Source organism: Oryctolagus cuniculus, chromosome 7 (genome assembly GCF_964237555.1).
Source record: "Oryctolagus cuniculus chromosome 7, mOryCun1.1, whole genome shotgun sequence".
Taxonomy (NCBI): Eukaryota; Metazoa; Chordata; class Mammalia; order Lagomorpha; family Leporidae; genus Oryctolagus; species Oryctolagus cuniculus.
In genome coordinates, this window is record NC_091438.1 from 72,251,988 (window position 1) to 72,272,031 (window position 20,044).

Below are 20,044 nucleotides of genomic sequence, written 5' to 3' on the forward strand. Positions count from 1 at the left end.
TGTAGAGTAGTACTTAGAACAGGAGGATATCCTCTAAATATTTTATAAATAAGTGAAAAAATTAAAAAATAGACTAAAAATAGAAGACTAAAGATAAAAATACCCCACTTTGCCACTTACTAGCAATGTAACATCAAGCAAATCATTTATTCACTTTAAGCATGGCTTCTTCCAATGCAAATTATCATCATCAAATATATTCAAAATATATAATTAAAATTATTGTAAGAATTATATCAAAGATAATGCCTATAGAAGTAACTTTTGCTATATGTATGACTATACAAATATAAGCCTTTTTTCTTTCCTTTTTTGTCATTTATAATGACTATTTTACCGTAACATGCATTCTCTAAACTTAAAAAGAAAAAGGAAAAGAGATGGCAGCTTATCAAGTGCAGTGTGTTTCAAGGGCCAGGAGGATATCTATGTTCACAGAGTGAAAGGGGGCAAGGCTTCCCTTAGCTTTAAAGTTTTCAACCCAGTTCATTTTTATTCAAACACTACCACCAAAACAAGCTCAACTGTGACACAGTTCATAAGTGCAAAATATTTCATTTGTGGCTGGAATAAATGAGACACAAATTCTCATCAAATGTGTATTCAGTAGGAATTTCACTCTGCCATCTGTAGGATTTTCACAAACTTCAGTGCACTCTGAATTTCTAACAGAAAATCCAGCTCTCAAGGACATTATGCGAATTTGTGACATGATAGTAGGACACTTGCTGGGAAAGTAAAATAATGAACTAGTAAGATTTTTCCATCCATCTAGGAGATTCATCTGTGACAGATGTAATAGTGATAATAATTTAATCATAATTATGCTATTATGCCATATTATTATGACAGTTAAGGTTATAATTTAATGTCACACCCTTTTAATTCAATAAAAGTTATTGATACATTAGGACTCTTTTAATGGTAAACGCTTACCCCTAGCCAACATTTTTCTTGCTCTTGATGGTATGAAAATTATATGCTTAGATAAAAAATAACCTCATGACTGAGTGATGAAATAGGTATTAAATCTCGATTCCAAATAGTTATTGATTTGGAGATCTTGTGTAATTCTCTTAAAATCTCTCTCTCTCTTTCTCTCTCTCTGCATGCATACATATAAATTTCCATCTCTTTCTCTTCCTACCTGGAACACTTGTTCACTACTTTAATCGAGGTACTTATTTTAAGATTACCCTCACTAGTTACTTTATCTTTGTGCATTCACTGTTTCCATATCATCCAACTGAACCCGCTTCATGTCCAGTCTGGAGCTGAAGCAAAATCATACATGGGCATGAGACACAGGTCTGAATAGAAAGAGAAAAAGAAAGAAAAAGAAGCTAGTGTGATCATGTTGGCAGGTTGCCAAGTCTCTACTACTTTGATGTGATTTCCCCTGAGTCTGGCTGGAGACTGCTGGTGCCTTAGCTGTTGTAAATCCCATGGCAACCCCCCTGAGCTGTCTCCCTCTTCATTAGAATCCTGAGACTAGGTTTATAGACAGCACTGTAGGTCAACTGAAGCTCCAAAGTCAAGCGAAAATCTCAGTTTCTGTCCAGTAAAATCAGCCACCTAGAGCAGTGCTTCTCATAATTTAATGTGCCCATTAATCATCCAGGGATGTGGTGCAAATGCAGATTCATATTGAGTAAGTCTTGGGTGATGATGAGAGTCTGCATTGTCAACATACTCCCTGTTGAATCTGGCTCCTGCACCCTACTTTGAATAATGAGGACTGAGATCGCACTCTTGTGTTTAGAATACTCTCGGGCCGGCGCTGCGGCTCACTAGGCTAATCCTCCACCTAGAGGCGCCGGCACACCGGGTTCTAGTCCCGGTCAGGGCGCCGGATTCTGTCCCGGTTGCCCCTCTTCCAGGCCAGCTCTCTGCTGTGGCCAGGGAGTGCAGTGGAGGATGGCCCAGGTGCTTGGGCCCTGCACCCCATGGGAGACCAGGAAAAGCACCTGGTTCCTGCCTCCTGCCATCGGATCAGCGCGGTGCGCCGGCCGCAGCGCGCCGGCCGCGGCGGCCATTGGAGGGTGAACCAACAGCAAAGGAAGACCTTTCTCTCCGTCTCTCTCTCTCACTGTCCACTCTGCCTGTCAAAAAATAAAAAAAAAATAATAAAAAAATGGAAATGCATATTAAAAAAAAAGAATACTCTTAAACATAACCTCGCTGATGCCATTTCCTTCTTGTTTCTTTGTTTTCAAACTTCTCCCAGATTCCTATATTTTTATTATCCTGCTTACATTAATAATTTTTAAAACACAGTTTACCACAGAATGAAATAAGGAATATTTCTTTGATTCTAAATTTTTCCTAATTCTTAGAAAGACTGGCATGGTTGAACACGTACTGGCTGTATCTTTATGCATAACTGGGCTGGAATTCCTCTTAGAATTCTTAATAGCCAGATAATTTGTACATCCGGCGTCTCATCCATAACATGGATATAATAATAAAATAATATTTATTTCACAGAGTTTTTGTGGTGCTTAGATACAATAGCTTAAAAGATTCCTTGGTATACTTTGAGATCCTGACAGATATTGGAAAACGGTTATTACATAAGCTCTGCTCAATAGAATTATTCAATATTGCATAAATTATTTTTGTTAGGATTTAGTATGCTAAGTATGTAAAAGTTTCAGCAAATGCTTTTTATGAAAGCAGAAAAATTCAAAGTATTAACTATTATATGCTTGGCAAATAGAGTCTATTTTTAAATTTTGAATTTCATTTGAGATAAATTATTTTGTATTATAAGGCGGCTGTGTGGCAGATTTTTTAATCAGCTTTCACCGCCTTTGAAATACATTTGTTAATTGGAAACAAAATAAGTGGCTTAAAATTTCTGTGGATGCAGCAAGTCTAGTTAATATTTTCTAAATGGTGCTTGAAAATAAATATGCATGTATCAAAAAGTACTTGATAAGCACCTAAATGTGAAGAAAAACACTCCCCCCCAAATCACTAGTGCATCAAAATATATTGATGCATTGATAGAACGGTCTCTAGTAATTTGCTGCTAATCAGTTTTAAGAAATAGATGACAGCAAGGTATTTTTAAACAGTTCGTTTGCAGCTGACATGAATTTGGATTATGTGGACTGACTCACCATATAAATTCGACTATATGGAAGATATGCTATTGATTCAGACAGTCGTTGACCTCAGGGATAACACTTGCCCTAGCTGAGTAAACCAGCTTTTAGTTTAGGACGTTTTTTCTTTCAGTGTTTCTGCATTTTGAAAACAAGAAAGCAGAGATTAGGAAAGCCTATGATGAGCTAATGCAATAAAAATCATCCAGCTTTACCCAAACTGTTCATTCTAAAGAAATAATAACCTCCTTTCCCAAGGAAAATCAACCCATGCTTTGGGACATTTTTAGCCCCCAGATCCTACACAAATTGATTCACATTTACAGGTGCACAACTCTGGTTTCTTTCAATGTCACCGATGTCTTTATAATGAAAACAATGCCTGAATTTCCTACAATGGCTTAAATTTGGGGTATGAAGCTACTCCGCCGGTAGGTATGTGATTCAAGATGTGTAAGGATTAGAAAACTCCAAATTGGGAAATGGTTAAGTCAGTTTGGAAAGTGTCTTCCTTAGTGGTTCTTTTCCTTTTCACTTTCACAAATGGGAAAGTAGAGTACTGTGAAGAGTACTGCCTGTTTTCTAAGAGGGTCCATCTCCAGCCAAAGAGAGATCAAACCCTATGGTTGGAGCACATCTTCAGTCTAATTATTTAGTTTATTTCTTCCAAGTAACAACACTTCTCATTCTCCTTTCTCTTTTCCATTAATTTTTTTTAAAAATGTCTCCCTCAATTCTAGATAGATAGGTGGATGCAGAAAGATAGATAGGTATACACCTGCATTCTCATTCTCTCTCAGTTTCCAACCCTCTGTTATGGGTGAAAATAAAGAAGTACATTACATATCCATCAGAATTAATTGACAGGGATCTCATCTTTGGAAGGGACTATTAAGCTTACTGATTTTCTTATTATGGCATCTTCTTTTGATTCATGGGATATGACAAAAATAGCATATTCAGAAAAGTTTTCATAATTTTTAAATATTTATTTATTTGCAAGTCAGAGTTACAAAGAGAGAGACAGAAAGACAGACCAACGTATCTTCCATCCACTGGTTCACACCCCAGATGGCCTCAACAGTCAGGCTGGGCCAGGCCAAAGCTAGCTAAAGTCGCTACTTGGGAGATCTGCATCCCATTTCAGAGTGTCAGGTTGAGGTCACAGCTCTTTGACTTCCTACTAATGTGTACCAAGGGAAGAAGCAGATGATGGCCTACGTGCTTGAGTCTCTGTACCCATGAGGGAGACCCAGATTGATTTCTGGGCTCCTAGCTTTAGCTTTGCTCAGCCCTGGCTATTCCAGGAATTTAGAGTGAAAAAGTAGATTAACAAATCTCTCTTTGTCTGCCTCCCTGTCTCTGTCAGCCTGCTTTATCAAATAAAATGAAAATAAGTAAATTTTTAAAAAGTTTAGAAATAATTGTGATGATAATAAGTTTAGATTCAGGTATCATAAATGCAGCATATTTAAACTTGAAATTAAGAAAATTTGATGGCTATGGATCAAATCAAAATGCAGTTATGTGATTATACTCATATACATACAAATGAATATATATCCAGCTACACATACATTGACAGCATTTTTGTTACCAGTTCATTTCATCTGTACTACTCAGGAGTGGCATTCCAAGTATTCTCTAACTGGAAAATTCCCTATTTTACTTTAAAACAGATCAAATAATAGAGCTCATCAAGACACAAAAATGTGAAAAAATGAGATAAATTCATGTCTTTTGGAATTATAATCTATACACATACTTATTTCTGTCCCTTTCATAATGCCAGGTCTTTGAAAGTGGAGTAAGCACACATACAATACAATTTTCTTCAAATTTCTTTTCAATCTACAAATTCCATGTGTCAATGAACTAATAAACAAACTGCTGAAGATGATTAATTCATTTCCTAATATCTTATAAGCATATTCACAGATGCTATCAACCCAAAGCAAGGCCTCCAGCAGCCTTGAGCCGGAGAGGGCACCAGCTTGGAGACGGAGGTGAGATCAGACTGCAGGGACTCATGGTGATATAGGCAGAGAGAGAGCATGGCATGTTTCATTAACCACATCCTCCCCACAACAGCGGTGTCCAGCTAGAGCGATGATTGTTTACAGGCCTTGTCTCTTCTGCTGGGGTACAGTGTTTTATCTTCATACTATTTGTTGAACAATTTACTTACTGTAGGATTAAACTTACAATCATCAAGTCACCTGCAGATAGATCTTTGTAAAAATTAAGAGTGGGAATAGGAGAGGGAAGAGGAAGAAGTGTTGTAGTGTGGGCCAGAGGGAGGGTGGGTTGGAAGTATCACTATGTTCCTAAATCTGTATATATGAAATGCATAAAACTTGTATAGCTTAAATAAAATTTTAGAAAAAGACTCTAAAGCAAATTATGTCCCTATATTTCACATAAAAAATTTTGAAGGTAAAAGTACCCATACAAGTACTTTTGCAAGTACTCAATCTCTGCCAAAATAAATTATGGCAAAAATTTATGCTTAAAGAGTCATAAGCAAAATAAGTGAACCTTATTAAACTATAATACACACATGGGAAAGAAAAAAGCATTGTCTGAAAGTATAATGCAATCCATGCTTATTTTATTATACACAGACCTAAGTGTTATTTACCTAAGATTCATGATATGCCATGATTAATCTCTTCTGGGGAGATCAGTATATGAAACAGTTCAATGCCACAACAGAAATATTGCTGCTTTAGATGGAAAGAGTTGCAGGTGAAGTCATTACTTGTAGTGACCTTCCTACTTTTCTGTATTTCATAGGATATGTTCCATATAACATATTGTCTACAAAGAAAGTTTTCTTCATTATTGTTGATTATAAACAAGAATTTCCAGTTAGTGAATCAACTATTTTAATTCTAAAAATTTGAAACTCTAAGCTATTGACATTCTTAACCACTCAATAACTGCTTGTTGCCTTACTTATCTGTGCTCCTATATATTTTTGCTAATGCTAAGCTGTAAGAAGAAATAGTAATGCAACCTCCCAACTTTAATTTCCAGAAATGCAGGGAGCAATTTCAGATAGTTAGTCTTTCTTACAGACTAGTGTCTTTTGATACATTGAAGAGATGAGTAAAGCTGTTACAATGATAATGGAAGAACCTTATACATTTTCATTGACATCAAGCTGCCACTGACATCATGGAATTGACAAGGTAATGGTTTTCACACATACTTCCATTGACACCATAACATCAGAAGTGTCAGACACAATGGAAGTGTCTCTTGCAAGATCCACTGGTATTTTAAAAAAAGAAAAGTAAATTCAGAGGGCTATGATAATATAATATTGTCTCTTAGCACTCCTAATAGTTCATAAATTCATCTGATTTATAATGAACTCCAATGTCAGAACCAACCTTTTACATATACAAATTGAAGAATTAAATGAGAAAATTGAAGGTGATGATGTGATCGATGTAAAAATAAACTTCATCTGGAGCTAACATTTATAAAGTACCATGTTCAATTGTTTGAAACTGGGAACAGACTGTGGTAATGAGAAAATAGTCAAGAAACTCACACCAATTTGGTATTTTAGGTTAATTGCTTTATTATTAATACAGAGAGGTTGCACATTAGTTCTGTATAATTAGACAGAAATTATGCAGTGTTTGGTAATTGTAGCACAATTCTGTAGTTTGTAATAACTTTGTGCTGAAACAATATAAAAAATAAAGAATTGCAGTCCTTATAAAGAGATGCATAGTTGGCATCAGAGCACAACTTGAAGTAAAAGCTGACAGATGACAGATTTGCACTATTTCTGCAAGGTAAGTTAACTTGATCATATCTGCATGACAGTGTATTAACAAGATGGTAGGTGGTATTTTAGTGTGACTGGAGGTTTAACTTCCTTTCTTCTCATTTATGAACACTTTGTTTCTGGATACATGATTCAGTTTATATCGTTAAATTAAGACTCTTCAGAAAAGAAACTGGAGTCAATTTTTTCTGTGACTTTAGTTAAAATTATGTTTGTCTAAATAGTCATTTTTAGTCTTTTTAAACTTTGGAACATTCTGTCTTTCAAATGCCTGCCAAGCGTGAGAGACAGGGACCCAGACAAGAGAGCTCCTGTGCTGACCTGGAGACAGCATTTCTACAGAGGAGACAAAGCTGAGCTGTGCTTTCCTAAGTATGACCTCTATGCAGAGAGAGTTCTCTTGAAGAAGGTAGGGTGCTCTGAGTCATGAGAAAAAGCAGACCAAAGCCAGTCTCAGACACAGGTGCAGCTTCTGGAATCTGCAGGCTGGCACAGAGATGAGGAGAACAAATCATCTGAAAGCCTCGAGGCACAAAGTATGAATACGGAAGATCAGGCCTTGCCTGCTGTGTTCTTTTAAAAAGGTGTTTATTTTTTCCTTTACAGATTAGAAAGAAATACACCCAAGGGAAGAAAGCTGTGAAAAAGGGCATCGTCCAGTTTCCTGTAAATTGGCCACTGTGGCCTGCTCAGCTTATCTCTGTAACTCTTTCCAGAATCTTCCATCAGACTGTCATCAACCTACTACGGACATGTTTTCCCCTCAGACTTCTTTTTTTTTTTTTTTCTTAGAAAACCAATAACTGGATAAGTTTTTTACATTGAATTTAATTTCTAGCTAATTGTTCTGTTTATACCTTGTAATTATCTATTTGGGAAATTCCCCCTAGATGATAGCAAGTTATTCTTGCAAAAGATGTATGTGCCAAGCTGAGATTTCACTAATAAAGACAACATACATGACCTTGTCTTCACACAGCATATCACTCATAAAAGAAGTCAAAACAGCACAGCAAAAAACAACCGGTGAAACGGTGAAATCATAAAATATTTCTGAAATATCAATTAGTATCTTAGAAACAGCAAACATGAAAGAATTAATTCTGCAAATTTACTTTTCACTAGGCATTGCCCCAAGAATGGGATCTGTGAAGGTTCCTAACACACATGCTGTAGACCTTGCAGTTTTGAAACTAGCCTTGCTGCAATTTAACTAGTGTTGTTGAACACATACTGTAACCCTTGACGAGGCCAGTCACACTCTCATCTCGGGTCTTGCACTTGGTCCTTCTCTTAAATGTTCTCTAAAATTGTCTCAGGATCACTCACTTTCCTCACTTCTTTCTCCAATGTCAGCGTCTCAGTGAGACATTCTTTGACTACTGTTTCTAAACTCACACCCTAGCCTCTATATTCTACATCATATCTCTGCACTTCAGTTATCTCCATCAGAAAGTTTTTCTTATTTCTTTACCATCTAATATACTATATATTTTAAATTTATTTCCTATCTTCCTTACAACTTGTAAGCACCTAGAGTTCAGAGATATATGCTACAATGGAATCATTGGCATTATTTTTACATATGTAGATGACAGGGAACTAGTATGTGATTTTATAACTTGTTAACTTCCTGGAGTTGATCATCTTTTTCCACATTATTAACCAATATAAATTATAACAGATTAGAATGAACCTAAGTAAATTACCGACCAGTGGAGAAAATCAGAATTTGCTAAATATAGAAAATCACAAATCTTCATTTTAAAAACAACTTTTTAGCTATTTTTCTTATCACAAAAGCAATTCATGTTCATCATGAGGAAAAAAAAAAACAGAAAAACAGGCAAACAAAAAGTGGAAAACAAATACAAATCATAGTCCCTTCACCCACTTATAATCATTGCTGATATTTAAAAATTTTCTGTGACAAAAACAGGGTCATCGTATTTGGACTGCCCTGTAACGTCCATAATCAACGTCCTGTCAGATGTCTGGGTCTCTCCCTCCTGACAATGCTTTGAGTGACCACCCACTGATGAGTAACCTGGACGCATGAAGGAGGTAATGCTAGAGGAAGAAGCCCAGACCAGTGGAAGACAGAATCCTGTAGGTTACATTTTCCCCTTTCTGCCTCCAACTCCTGCCCTACAGAGTCTAGATTCAGGGTTGACTTGATTTCTGGAGGAGGGCTCAGCCTCAATGAACCAGAGGAGTATCACTGGGCAGTGACCAAAACAATAATGCCTTCTCCTCCTGTATCCTCTTCCTTTTTACCTGCCTCACTTTCCTGGTCTCTCAATTTTGTTTTTTGGAAAATTGTCCCGAATTTGACTTACATCATCTGCCATAGTTACACAGCAAAATTGGGCTCAGACATGATTATTTCCATGTTCTTTTTTATTTTTTAAAACATTTAATTAATGAAAAAAGGACAGATTTCATGTATTTCAAAGATAAAATTCTAAGAACATGAGAATGTTTCCCTCCTCCTTCCTTCCTACTATTTTTTCTTTAAGTTTTGTGATAATATATTTTCAGTTTATTCTATAATCACAGGCTCTGGGTCAAAGGATATGCACAGTCTTAGGGATGTTTTACAGAATTTGCTACCCAATTTGAGTAAAAATTATGACATCCTATTAATTTTAGTCAGCAGTACTTGTGGTGAGCCAGGATATTTTCATTACATTGTCAAAGGAAAAGGCATAACCTGTATTCTGTTTCATCTGACTAAAAACCACGTGCTTTTCTAGGGTGGCATGGGAGGGCTGATGACTAAGGCTCATGTCAGCAAATTCAAAAAATAAAAATTAAATCTGAAATATCTTTGCTGCTGAAAATATTTTTTCTTTTTCTCCCCCCCCCCTTTTTTTTTGCGATCATAGATCCTTCATTCCATTACCCAACCCAATAGTAATTTACTTTTCATGTCACAGAACTCAGCACCAAACAAATTACATACCTCATCCACGGCTATAAGCTCAAAATGCTCCAACCGATGTTTTCACTAGAAACCGCAGGCAACGTGATGCCAGGGTGTTTTTTCTGATAGTAAAAGAAATCCTAGAAACTCTTTACAGTTATTCCTGCGAGGATCAACGTGGCATACACCAGTAGTCCAGAGATCAAGATAAGACATATTTGAAGCTGAATCCATGCTGACGGAGAAACACTTTCCGTTCTTCGAATACTTGAAGAACATCATTTCCTATGAACTGGATTATCTCTTCATAAATTGTTGGCCACAGCTAAGATGAGTTGAGCTCCTGCCTTTGTTACTGAAAGCAGCAAGCTGATCTGTGAGTAATGGACACAACAGAGTAATCAGTTTGGGGACTAAAAATAAAAAATAAAAAGTACATTTAAAAGCCCTTAATGTTTATTGTTTGGGAAAGTAATCAAGGTTCTCTGCATGAAAGAAAAAGCCACACTCAGGAACCTGTGCTGCAATGAGCTCGCATCTCCCTTACCAGTATTACAATTTCATGTTGGCATCTGGAAGATGACTTTGGCTTAGTATTGAATTAATTATTTGATAAATAAATTCAAACTAATAGATTCCCAGAAAGTGAGCTTACTGCCTCTATTACACTATTCTATATTGAAGCATCACTGTTTTAAAAAAAACAGAGAACTTTTTTCTTCCTCTTGAAAATTTTTTTTGCCATCTTAGAAAGTTCTTTGTAATAGATGAAAAAAAATCCTTTAAATAGTATATTCCTGTGGCTTTTTAAAAACAATTTGAATTAGGCTTATATATTTTAATGAGGACAACAGTGTATAAATCACTGATGAAAATGAGATCACCAGCTATCCAGGGGAAGGGTCAGTGCATGCCAGGCTGCCTGGGCTTGGCAAGCCTAGCTCTGGCCACCCTGGAACTTGAAGCCTTGAAATAAAACTTTAAACACACATCACCAATACATTGCTACTTTAATACGTATCGTTTAAGTTTCTCCTGACACTTGTAAGAACACATATTTAAAAAAGTAAAAGTTGCACAACCCAAGCTAAGGACAAATCCTGAACCCTCCCAAGTATGAATGTGTTCAATTTGATATTTTTAATTCTGTGTCTGTGGAGAGAAAGAAACTCATGCTCAGCCACTGTCTATAAATTTCTGTGTGCCTACTGACATAATATGTAGATGTCCTTGGACAGATAAAAAGACAAAAAGAAAATTGCCTGCCTCCTGCACAAACCATGAAGCACTCACTGCAAACCATCTCAAAGACCTCCCTCTAAAGACCTCCCTCTAAAGACCTCCCTCTAAAGACCTCCCTCTAATCAAAACAATTTTCCAAGGCTGAAGGATGATCTAAAAAAACAGATAAAATTACACAGAATCAAATCAAAATAGTATATTTTTAAACCTATGTCTATTGGAATATAATTTCTTACAAATAAACAAACCAATGAAAACATGAAGTTTGGATAAAATGTTTTCAATGTTTACTTTTTAAAAAATGAAAGACCCGATAACAAGGTAAACATTGCCAGGAGAACAAAAGCTGTAGCATTCACCACAAACTTGCATTTTCACTCATTTTAACACACAGACATGGCCTTACCTTTTATATATGAAAGTGTAATAGAATCTTTTTAAGCAGTTCTGCTTTTTCTTATGCCTCTGAACATCTGGAGCCAACGTCCAGTAAGTGGTCAGCTGGTGGCTTCCAAGCTTACACTGCACCAAATCGTCTAAAACGGATTCCATGTAAGTTTAGAGCTGACTTCTCAGGTGAACTATCTGCATGGATTTTAACTAAATTTAATTTTTAATTTCAAAGGAAATTTGCCATGAAAGTTGGACTTGATTCTTCAAGTCCTATTCTTCAAGAGTCCTATTAGACTAAATTTCAAAAATGGATGCTTTCTAATGATTACTGTTGTCTTCGGAAGACCAATTCCATCTATATCAAGTTTTGGCAACATAGAAGAGATTATTGTCATACTCTCAAAAGCTACTATGTTTTCAGAATCATAAATGATCTTCATTTCCTCAATCAATACATTTCTTATGCACATTTCTTAAAAATGTCAATTGCATGTGTTTAGATTTGACAAATACTTTATTGTAGCACTTTTCATTTCTCTTGATTACTGGAGATTGTTCCGACATCATGGGGAGATGCATAAAGACAAATACTAAATGCTGTACTACACCAGCCGTGTCAGTAGCACCACTGAGCGAGCTTTCAATGTTAAGCTATATGACAACTGAACAGTTCCTGCCAGACATAAAGTGGACTTGTATTCAGTCAACATTTCAGCACTTCTCTGGAACACAACCACTTTTTAGAATTACAAGGTTTTCTTAATTGAAAGTAGATTTTAAAATTATAGTAGTTGTTAAATACTAGCAGCTAAATTTTCACTTGTATGCTTAAAGCTGTTATTTGGAGCTGAATCGAGCAGGCAGTTTAACAAGCAACAGGAAATGTTTAAAATCACCAAGATCATTATCCAGTAAAATTAAAACCCTCAAACCAGAGGGCTGAGTGTTACATGGGAATTATAAGTGAAACCAGCATCCTCTTTAGGAATACATGTGCACAGGTGAAACTGTTAGATATACTCAACCATCCAGGGAAGATATGAGCAGACCAAGCATGGTTAGCCTGAGGGAAGCCATGCTCCCTGAGGCCAAAAATGTGGACTCAGTTGTTCAATGTAACAGACAGCTGACAGTGACTGTGCTAGTGATTCAGGTATGTGCTCATGGACACAGGTGTATGGAAATCCTAGTTTACAGGCTTCTTTCCTGCACCTGTGGATAGGGTGGAACCGATGAGAGCATAAGCCAGTCAATGCTTGGTACTTCCGAACATGTCACTTTACGTGGCAAAAGGAATTGTGAAAATATAATTCAGGATTGTGAGGTGGGGAGAGTATCTTGGATTACCTGAGTGGACACAATGAAGAGGTGCCTAAAGACAGAAGCAAGGGCTCAGAGTTGGAGGAGGAGATGTGACAATAGAAGCAGAGGAAAGAGAGGAGAAAAGTTGCCATATTATTGGCTTTGCAGGGAAGCACGAACCAGATACAATGGAATATACATAGACTCCAATAGCCTGAAAAGGCTAGGGAATGATTCTACCCTAATTCTTCAAAAGAAATCAACCCTACAAGAACCGCTGAGGCAGCTGACCTTCAGAACTGTAAGAAAAGTTTGTGGACATTTCTTAAGACAGCAACAGAAAATTAATAGAGATGTTATACGTAATTAAGAAAGAAGCAACTTGAATTTCATCAAGAAACACTCAGCCAGGGCCCACTTGGTAGGCACAGCAGTGAAGACAATGGTCTTGCTTCTTCCCTATTCTTCCCTAGATTTGGACAGTTTTTTTTTGTTGTTTTTTTTGTTTTTTTTTTTTTTTTGTCTGTCTACCTCTGAGGTCCTTTTTCATAAAGCATTAACTTAGAGAAGTTGCCACTGTGAATCCATTCCCTGCCTCTTCTTCTCCCAGTCACTTGCCAGTTTTATGACCCAAGAATGTCTTTCTCAAACACATGGCAGCCTTCTCTTTGAAATGTAACCATCAAAACAATGACACTTATATTTTCCAGTTTCTGTGGGAGGGTAGGAGCTTAACTGTCATGGGCACAAATTAGCAAACACAGATGCCCTAATTTTATCAACCAGCCTCTCCTCTATCGTCCTTTCATATTTTTAACTCACTCCAATGTTCAGTACTTGCCCCACAACCATTTCTTTCAGTGGAGTTGAGTTTAACCTGTTTCCTACTGCAATACTCTTAACTGAATTACAATAGTCTTGAATAAGATCTCCTTTGAGTTTTTAACTGTGTTGTTCAATTTTTCTTGAACAGTCCAAAGAGCTTGGGCATTCATATCAGACATATCTGATGGTGAACACAGGCCATGCTGCTGAGCTTGTTACAGCCTGTTTTTCCTCACTCGCAAAATGGAGATGACAATTAGTTCACCTTATGAAAATTAAGTGAGCCAATGCTGGGCCTAATCCACTGAGTGCCTGTTTCCAGTATTGGTTGGCCTTGCATTAAATCTCCTGCCAGCCACAAATCTGATCTAACCACTACCATCTCCCCTTACAAACACATAAAATTGTGAAGTCTTTTAATCAATTCCTGTTGTGCTTAGAAAAAAAAAAATTCCAAACTCTCACACTCAGATGAGGTGACCACTTAGAACCAGAATCTTGTGAATTTCCCCCTGTACTCTGTATTCCAGAAATATGCAACTGCTTCCAAATCCTAGACTCTTGCCTCTAGATTGGCCCACATGTTTCAATACTTTGCAATCTTCAGCTGGCAGAATTAGATCTTTAACACACTGAAATATAGTTGTTCCTCTTGTGAATTCTCAATGTCATTCACTCTAGTACCTAACATATAGTAAATATTCAACAAACAATGTACAGATATAATATTAACATTTTGTTATTCATATAAATGAAAGACATCAACAGAGTGCATACAAAGAAGATTTGATGACTTTAAAAATCCATTTGATCGGAAAATGAAAGTAATGGTGATCTTTGCATGCTATGTGCCTTTGCCTTTCATACTCTCAATATCAAAATGTCACTCCAATTTATAGATAAGATGAAACTCAAAGAAATTAATTCAAGATTGGCTATTTGTCTTTGTTTAGACCATTAGACATTTTGAATATATTCTATAAAGACTCTATATATCTGAAATAGACCCATGCCCTTGGCCTTCTTTTGATTTATTATGCAGTAAAGAAATTGAAAAGAATTGTGCAGCAGAGATCAAAAGACCTTATCCTTGTCCTACTTTGGACTTCTAATTTTAGATAGAATTCAAACTTTCTACCTAACAATTAGGTGATCTCTAACCCACTTGTTTATTGCACAGTGAACATATGCCTCTGACAAATGTCTGCTTGATTATTAAATTCTTTTTCATTACAAGCAAGTCAGTATTTCTTTGAAACAAAGAAATGTAATAGCCATAGGTTTTTTGAAGATTGCAAATTATTGGCCCTGAGGCTTGGAGCATTTTGTCTTAGATGCTCTGATGACAATGACATTGTTATTATATAAAAGCATGATGGCATCTTACATTTATTATAGGATATCGAGACTATGATGGATCAAGGAAAAAAATTATCTCCAACCACATTAGAAGTAACTTGTTTTTATATAGTGATACTTCACATCTGTATTTGGGCATGTGACATCATGAATGGTTCTTACCCAACTTTTAGAAAGTCATGGTAAAATAATCATAAAAGTTACACTGTTAGATCTTGAATTTTATACACTTTTATTCAGTATATAAGCTTATTCAAGTATTTTTAATATAATTGCCATTTCCCATAGAAAAAAATTAAGTAAAAAGCAATAATTTTTAAAGATTTATTTATTTGAAAGGCACAGTTACAGAGAAGCAGAGACAGAGAGAGAGACAGAGACAGAGAGAAACAGAGAGAGAGAGAGAGAGAGAGAGAGAGAGGTCTTCCATCCGTTGGTTCACTCCCCAAATGGCTGCAATGGCCGGAGCTGCGCTAATCTGAAGCCAGGAGCCAGGAGCTTATTCTGGGTTTCCCACACAGGTGCAGGGGCCCAAAGACTTGAGCCATCTTCCATTGATTTCCCAGGCCGTAGCAGAAAGCTGGATCAGAAGTAGAATAGCCAGGACTCAAACCTCTACACACATATGAGAAGCAGACACTGCAGGCAGTGGCTTTAATCATTACACCACAGCACCGGCTCCAGTAATATTTTATTAATAGTTTTACTGAGCACCTACTTCAAATGAAGTTTAGAAAAATAGTAACAGGGAAAATGAGGGAGGAAAAATGGTACAATGTAAAGAAAATTTGCACATTTGTTTTTTCTTTACAATTAATAGAATCAGATTTTGGATCAGAATAAGGAAGACTTCTAACTACCATTGATTCCTATTCAGGTTAGGAATTGGACTGCATGGTGGTTAACTCTATAGTGTTCCAACTTAAATGTTCATTTGAATCATCTGGAAAGATTGGGAAAGAGATCAACTCAGAAGTTCTACCCTCACTGTATTAGAAAACTTGTTTTCTAGATGATTTTAATGCAACCAATCTTATATTTTGTGATGAGCAGCTGCTTTACATGTGTCCCATAGATTGATGTATGCTTAAAGCTTAAATCAAATAGCTTTTCTTTTTTCTCTTTTTTCTCTTTTTTAATAGTCACACACTATCATTACTTAAAGAATCTTCTGTTTATCTTATATTCTTATTTAGCCATTGTGTGTGTATATATATATGAACAATTTTTAATACCATATATAGAAATTTTAAATGTTTGATTATCTGTGTATATGCTATGATACTCCTTTCACTGTAAGATTTACTTGGGGGCCAGCATTGTGATGTTGCAGGTAAAGTCACCACCACCTGTGACACTGGCATCCCACATGGGTGCCAATTCCAGTCACAACTGCTGCACTTCTGATCAAGTTCCCTGTTAATGATCCTGGAAAAGCAGTGGAAGATGGCTTAAGTACTTGGCTCTTGTTACCCACGTGGAAGAACAAAATGAAACTCCTGGTCCCTGGCTTCAACCTGGCCCAGTCCTGGCCATTGAAGCCTTTTGAGAAGTGAACCAGCAGGTGGAAAACCTCCCTTTCTGTTGCTCCCACTCTCTCTCTCTCTCTGTAACTCTGCCTTTCAAATAAATAAATAAGCAAAACTTTAAAAAAACTTATTTGATCTTTTCACTGGGTATAGAATTGTTTCAAAATCCTTTATTTTTTTCCTCCAGCACTCTGAAATTGTTGTTCTATTGTGGCAGTGTCTAGTGTTATGATTAATCCTGACTTCTGTTCTTTGACAAATATCCTGTTTTCATTTCTCTCTCTCTCTTTCTTTTTTTTTTTTTTTTTTTTTTTTTTTTTTTTTTTTTTTTTGACAGGCAGAGTGGACAGTGAGAGAGAGAGACAGAGAGAAAGGTCTTCCTTTACCATTGGTTCACTCTCCAATGGCCGCTGCGGCCGGCGCACCGTGCTGATCCGAAGCCAGGAGCCAGGTGCTTCTCCTGGTCTCCCATACGGGTGCATGGCCCAAGCACTTGAGCCATCCTCCACTGCCCTCCTGGGTCACAGCAGAGAGCTGGACAGGAAGAGGAGCAACCGGGACAGAATCCAGCACCCCAACCGGGACTAGAACCCAGGGTGCCGGCGCCGCAGGCAGAGTGAGCCAAGTGAGCCGTGGTGTCGGCCTTGATTTTTCTTTCCATTCTGAAATTTTAGTAATTTTTCTTTATCCATGAAGCTCTTTTAATATGTACAACATTTTTTTGTTTCCAACTTAAACCATCTTATTTGGCACTCAATGGACCAAACCTGTATATTTTTCAGGACTGAGAAATTGGTTTCTACTATTTCTTTGATCATTTCTTCAGATGTTGAATTTAATCTTTTCTTCTACCATTGAAGTTTTCGATATTTTTGAATTTGAATATTTTCACAAATCACTCATTTTAGCTTTACTACTATCATATATGGTCTGTCTCTGAAATTTAAAATTACATTTATAAATTTAACTGAATTAAATTCTTATCCTGTGAGTCCCCTTTTAATCCATATAATTTGATGGCTGAAAAATTCTCATTGTTTTCCTTGTTAACCCTAACTGGAAAAATGTTAAGATCACTAGTGTCTTCAATGATTGGTATTTCCCCTGGTATCAGTTGTCTTTTTTTTTTTTTTTTTTTTTCTGCTCCACATGAGATTGGTTTATGGCCATAGGCTGACTAATGTAACTGTTAATATGATTTTCCTCTTCAGCTGCTTGCAATCTTTTATGCTAACTGTGTTCTTCCTTAAATGAAAAGGCAGATGGGCAGCTCTGTGTAGGTTTTATAGCATATGAGTATCAACATAGCATAGACAAGCAAAATAGACAGAAAGGCTATGCATCTCTGGCAATGGAGGGATTTAGTATATTCCTCTCCTATATTATTTGTTGAACTCTTTACTTAGTATAGAGTTAATCTTGTGCATATAAAGTTAATTGAAAATAGATCTTAGTAGAAAAATAAGAATGGGAATAGGAGAGGGAGGAGTAAGAAGGGTAAGAGTGCAGATGGGAGGAATCACTATGTTCCTAAAGTTGTATTTATGAAATGCACGAAGTTTGTATACCTTAAATAAAAGGTTTCTGAGAAAATAAGAAGAAAAAACTGCATTTCCTTCATATTTCACTCCATGCTTCCTTGAGACTGCAATATCACTCCTACACTTATATAGAATCCCATCTTCCTTGTGGCTCATTGTCTGCAGGAAAAAAAAAGAAGTAGAATCAGTCTTCATGGTCTGTGAATGCCAGGGTACTGGAGAAGATGATGTGCCTGGCGCAGTCTCTCTGGTTGCCTCTCAGGCTCCTCTGTTTTGTTCCGTGATAACTCTGAGCCAAGAGCTTCCCTACAGGATTGCTTGGGTTAATCTTGTTCTGCTGCTTTAGGTCAATAGATCACCTTCTCTGCTTCTTCCTCTTCCTTTCAGTCTCCTAAGCCTTCCTTAAGGCCCTTCAGCACTGCCTGCTTGCTTACTTCTTGGTGAGTTCTATGGTGCTATCAACCGCACATGTATGTACATTTTCTTTCCTTCTATGGAGAGCAGGAGCGAAGAGTGGGAGACCCACAGGTTCAATTTGTCATTTGGTACCTAATATTCTGTTCCTACAATGTTCTGTTATTCTACCAGACTGAACTTTAGTCTCCCTCATCCAGCCTCTGCTTAGTTTTCTGTTCATTTCTTTTGAAAAAGCCTCTTTTTCTTACCCCATCAAATTCAAACTTCTTTAGCCCCTATCCTCAGCCCTGATTTTTGTTTGTATGTCTGAAGACTTTTCTTTGTGAGTCATCCACTAAGGGTCTCACCTGCTCCGCGTTCCTAACTTCTTTCACTACTTTCTGCAAAGGGGAGAAGGCTGTCTTCTGGTGTAAAGTGCAGCATCTCTACAAGAAGGCAGACGTAACTACCAGTGGTTTGAGTTCTAAATGTCATTTTTCCTTCCTGCCACATTTTATTAAACTTAACAGAAAGGAGCTTATAGGCACCTTTGTAGTCATGATGGGTGAAGAAATTATTGCCAAAATACAAGGAAAAAATGCTATTGCATCCCTTTGTCAGCCTTTCCAAACTCATGGACTCAGTGTCTTTTGTTCATAACTGTATTCAAGTTCTGTTCTAACTAAAAATCCAGAAAGATCAAGATCAGTGGATAATTACTGTGCATTAGTATCTCTTTCCTATAAATATTGTTCATTGCATTAGTTTCAATCTAAAAATGAGTTTCTCCATTCTCTCTCTCAGTGTGTAAAAAATAATGAGAGTAAAATGTTACCTTGTCAATAGCTACAAAAACTTGTAGAACTAAGAGACTGGGATTAAGAATGACAATTGGGGGCTGGTGCCGTGGCTCACTTGGTTAATCCTCCAACTACGGTGCTGGCATCCCATATGGGCGCCAGATTCTGTCCTGGTTGCTCCTCTTCCAGTCCAGCTCTCTGCTGTGGCCTGGGAGGGCAGTGGAGGATGGCCCCAGTGCTTGGGCCCCTGCACCCACATGGGAGACCAGGAGGAAGCACCTGGCGCCTGGCTTCAGATCGGCGTAGCTCCGGCCATTAGCGGCCATTTGGGGGTTGAACCAATGGAAGGAAGACTTTTCTCTCTGTCTCTATCTCTCACTAACTCTATCTGTCAAATAAAAAAAAATGATGATTGGTTGGGGATAAATATCTAAATTATCTACTAGAGAAATAAAGTATTTTCCTCTTTTGAGTTAGAAAGCAATACTGCTTGGACTCTCCCAAAAGAAAAAGGACCATATGAATTAAACTAGCTCATTTACTTCCTTCCTTCCTTCCTTCCTTCCTACCTTCCTTCCTTCCTTCCTTCAATTCTTTCTTTCTTCCTTCATTCTTTCCATCCTTCCTCCCTCCCACCCAGCTATTTATAAATATTTATTGAGTTCCTCATATGCACCAAGAATTTTCTTGGGAGTTGGAAGATTCTCCTCTCTCTCTCTCTCTCTCCCCTTCTCTCTGTGTTTCTCTCTTTCTCTTTCTCTCTCTCTCTTTCCCTCTGTAACTCTCTTTCAAATAATATAAATAAAACTTTATTTC

The 20,044-nt window shown here is 37.1% G+C and overlaps 1 long non-coding RNA gene across 1 annotated transcript in view; it reads right to left on the bottom strand.

Annotated features, from left to right (window-relative positions):
• LOC127493665 (uncharacterized) overlaps window positions 1–19,553 on the bottom strand; it is a 53,524-nt gene extending 33,971 nt beyond the window's left edge. Inside the window, exons 1-2 of the long non-coding RNA XR_011390558.1 lie at window positions 18,060–19,553; window positions 9,881–10,215 (exon numbers count right to left, since the gene is read on the bottom strand). This is a non-coding gene — a long non-coding RNA (uncharacterized lncRNA). The remainder of the gene's footprint in view (window positions 1–9,880; window positions 10,216–18,059) is intronic.
• Between the last annotated feature and the right edge of the window lie 491 nt (window positions 19,554–20,044).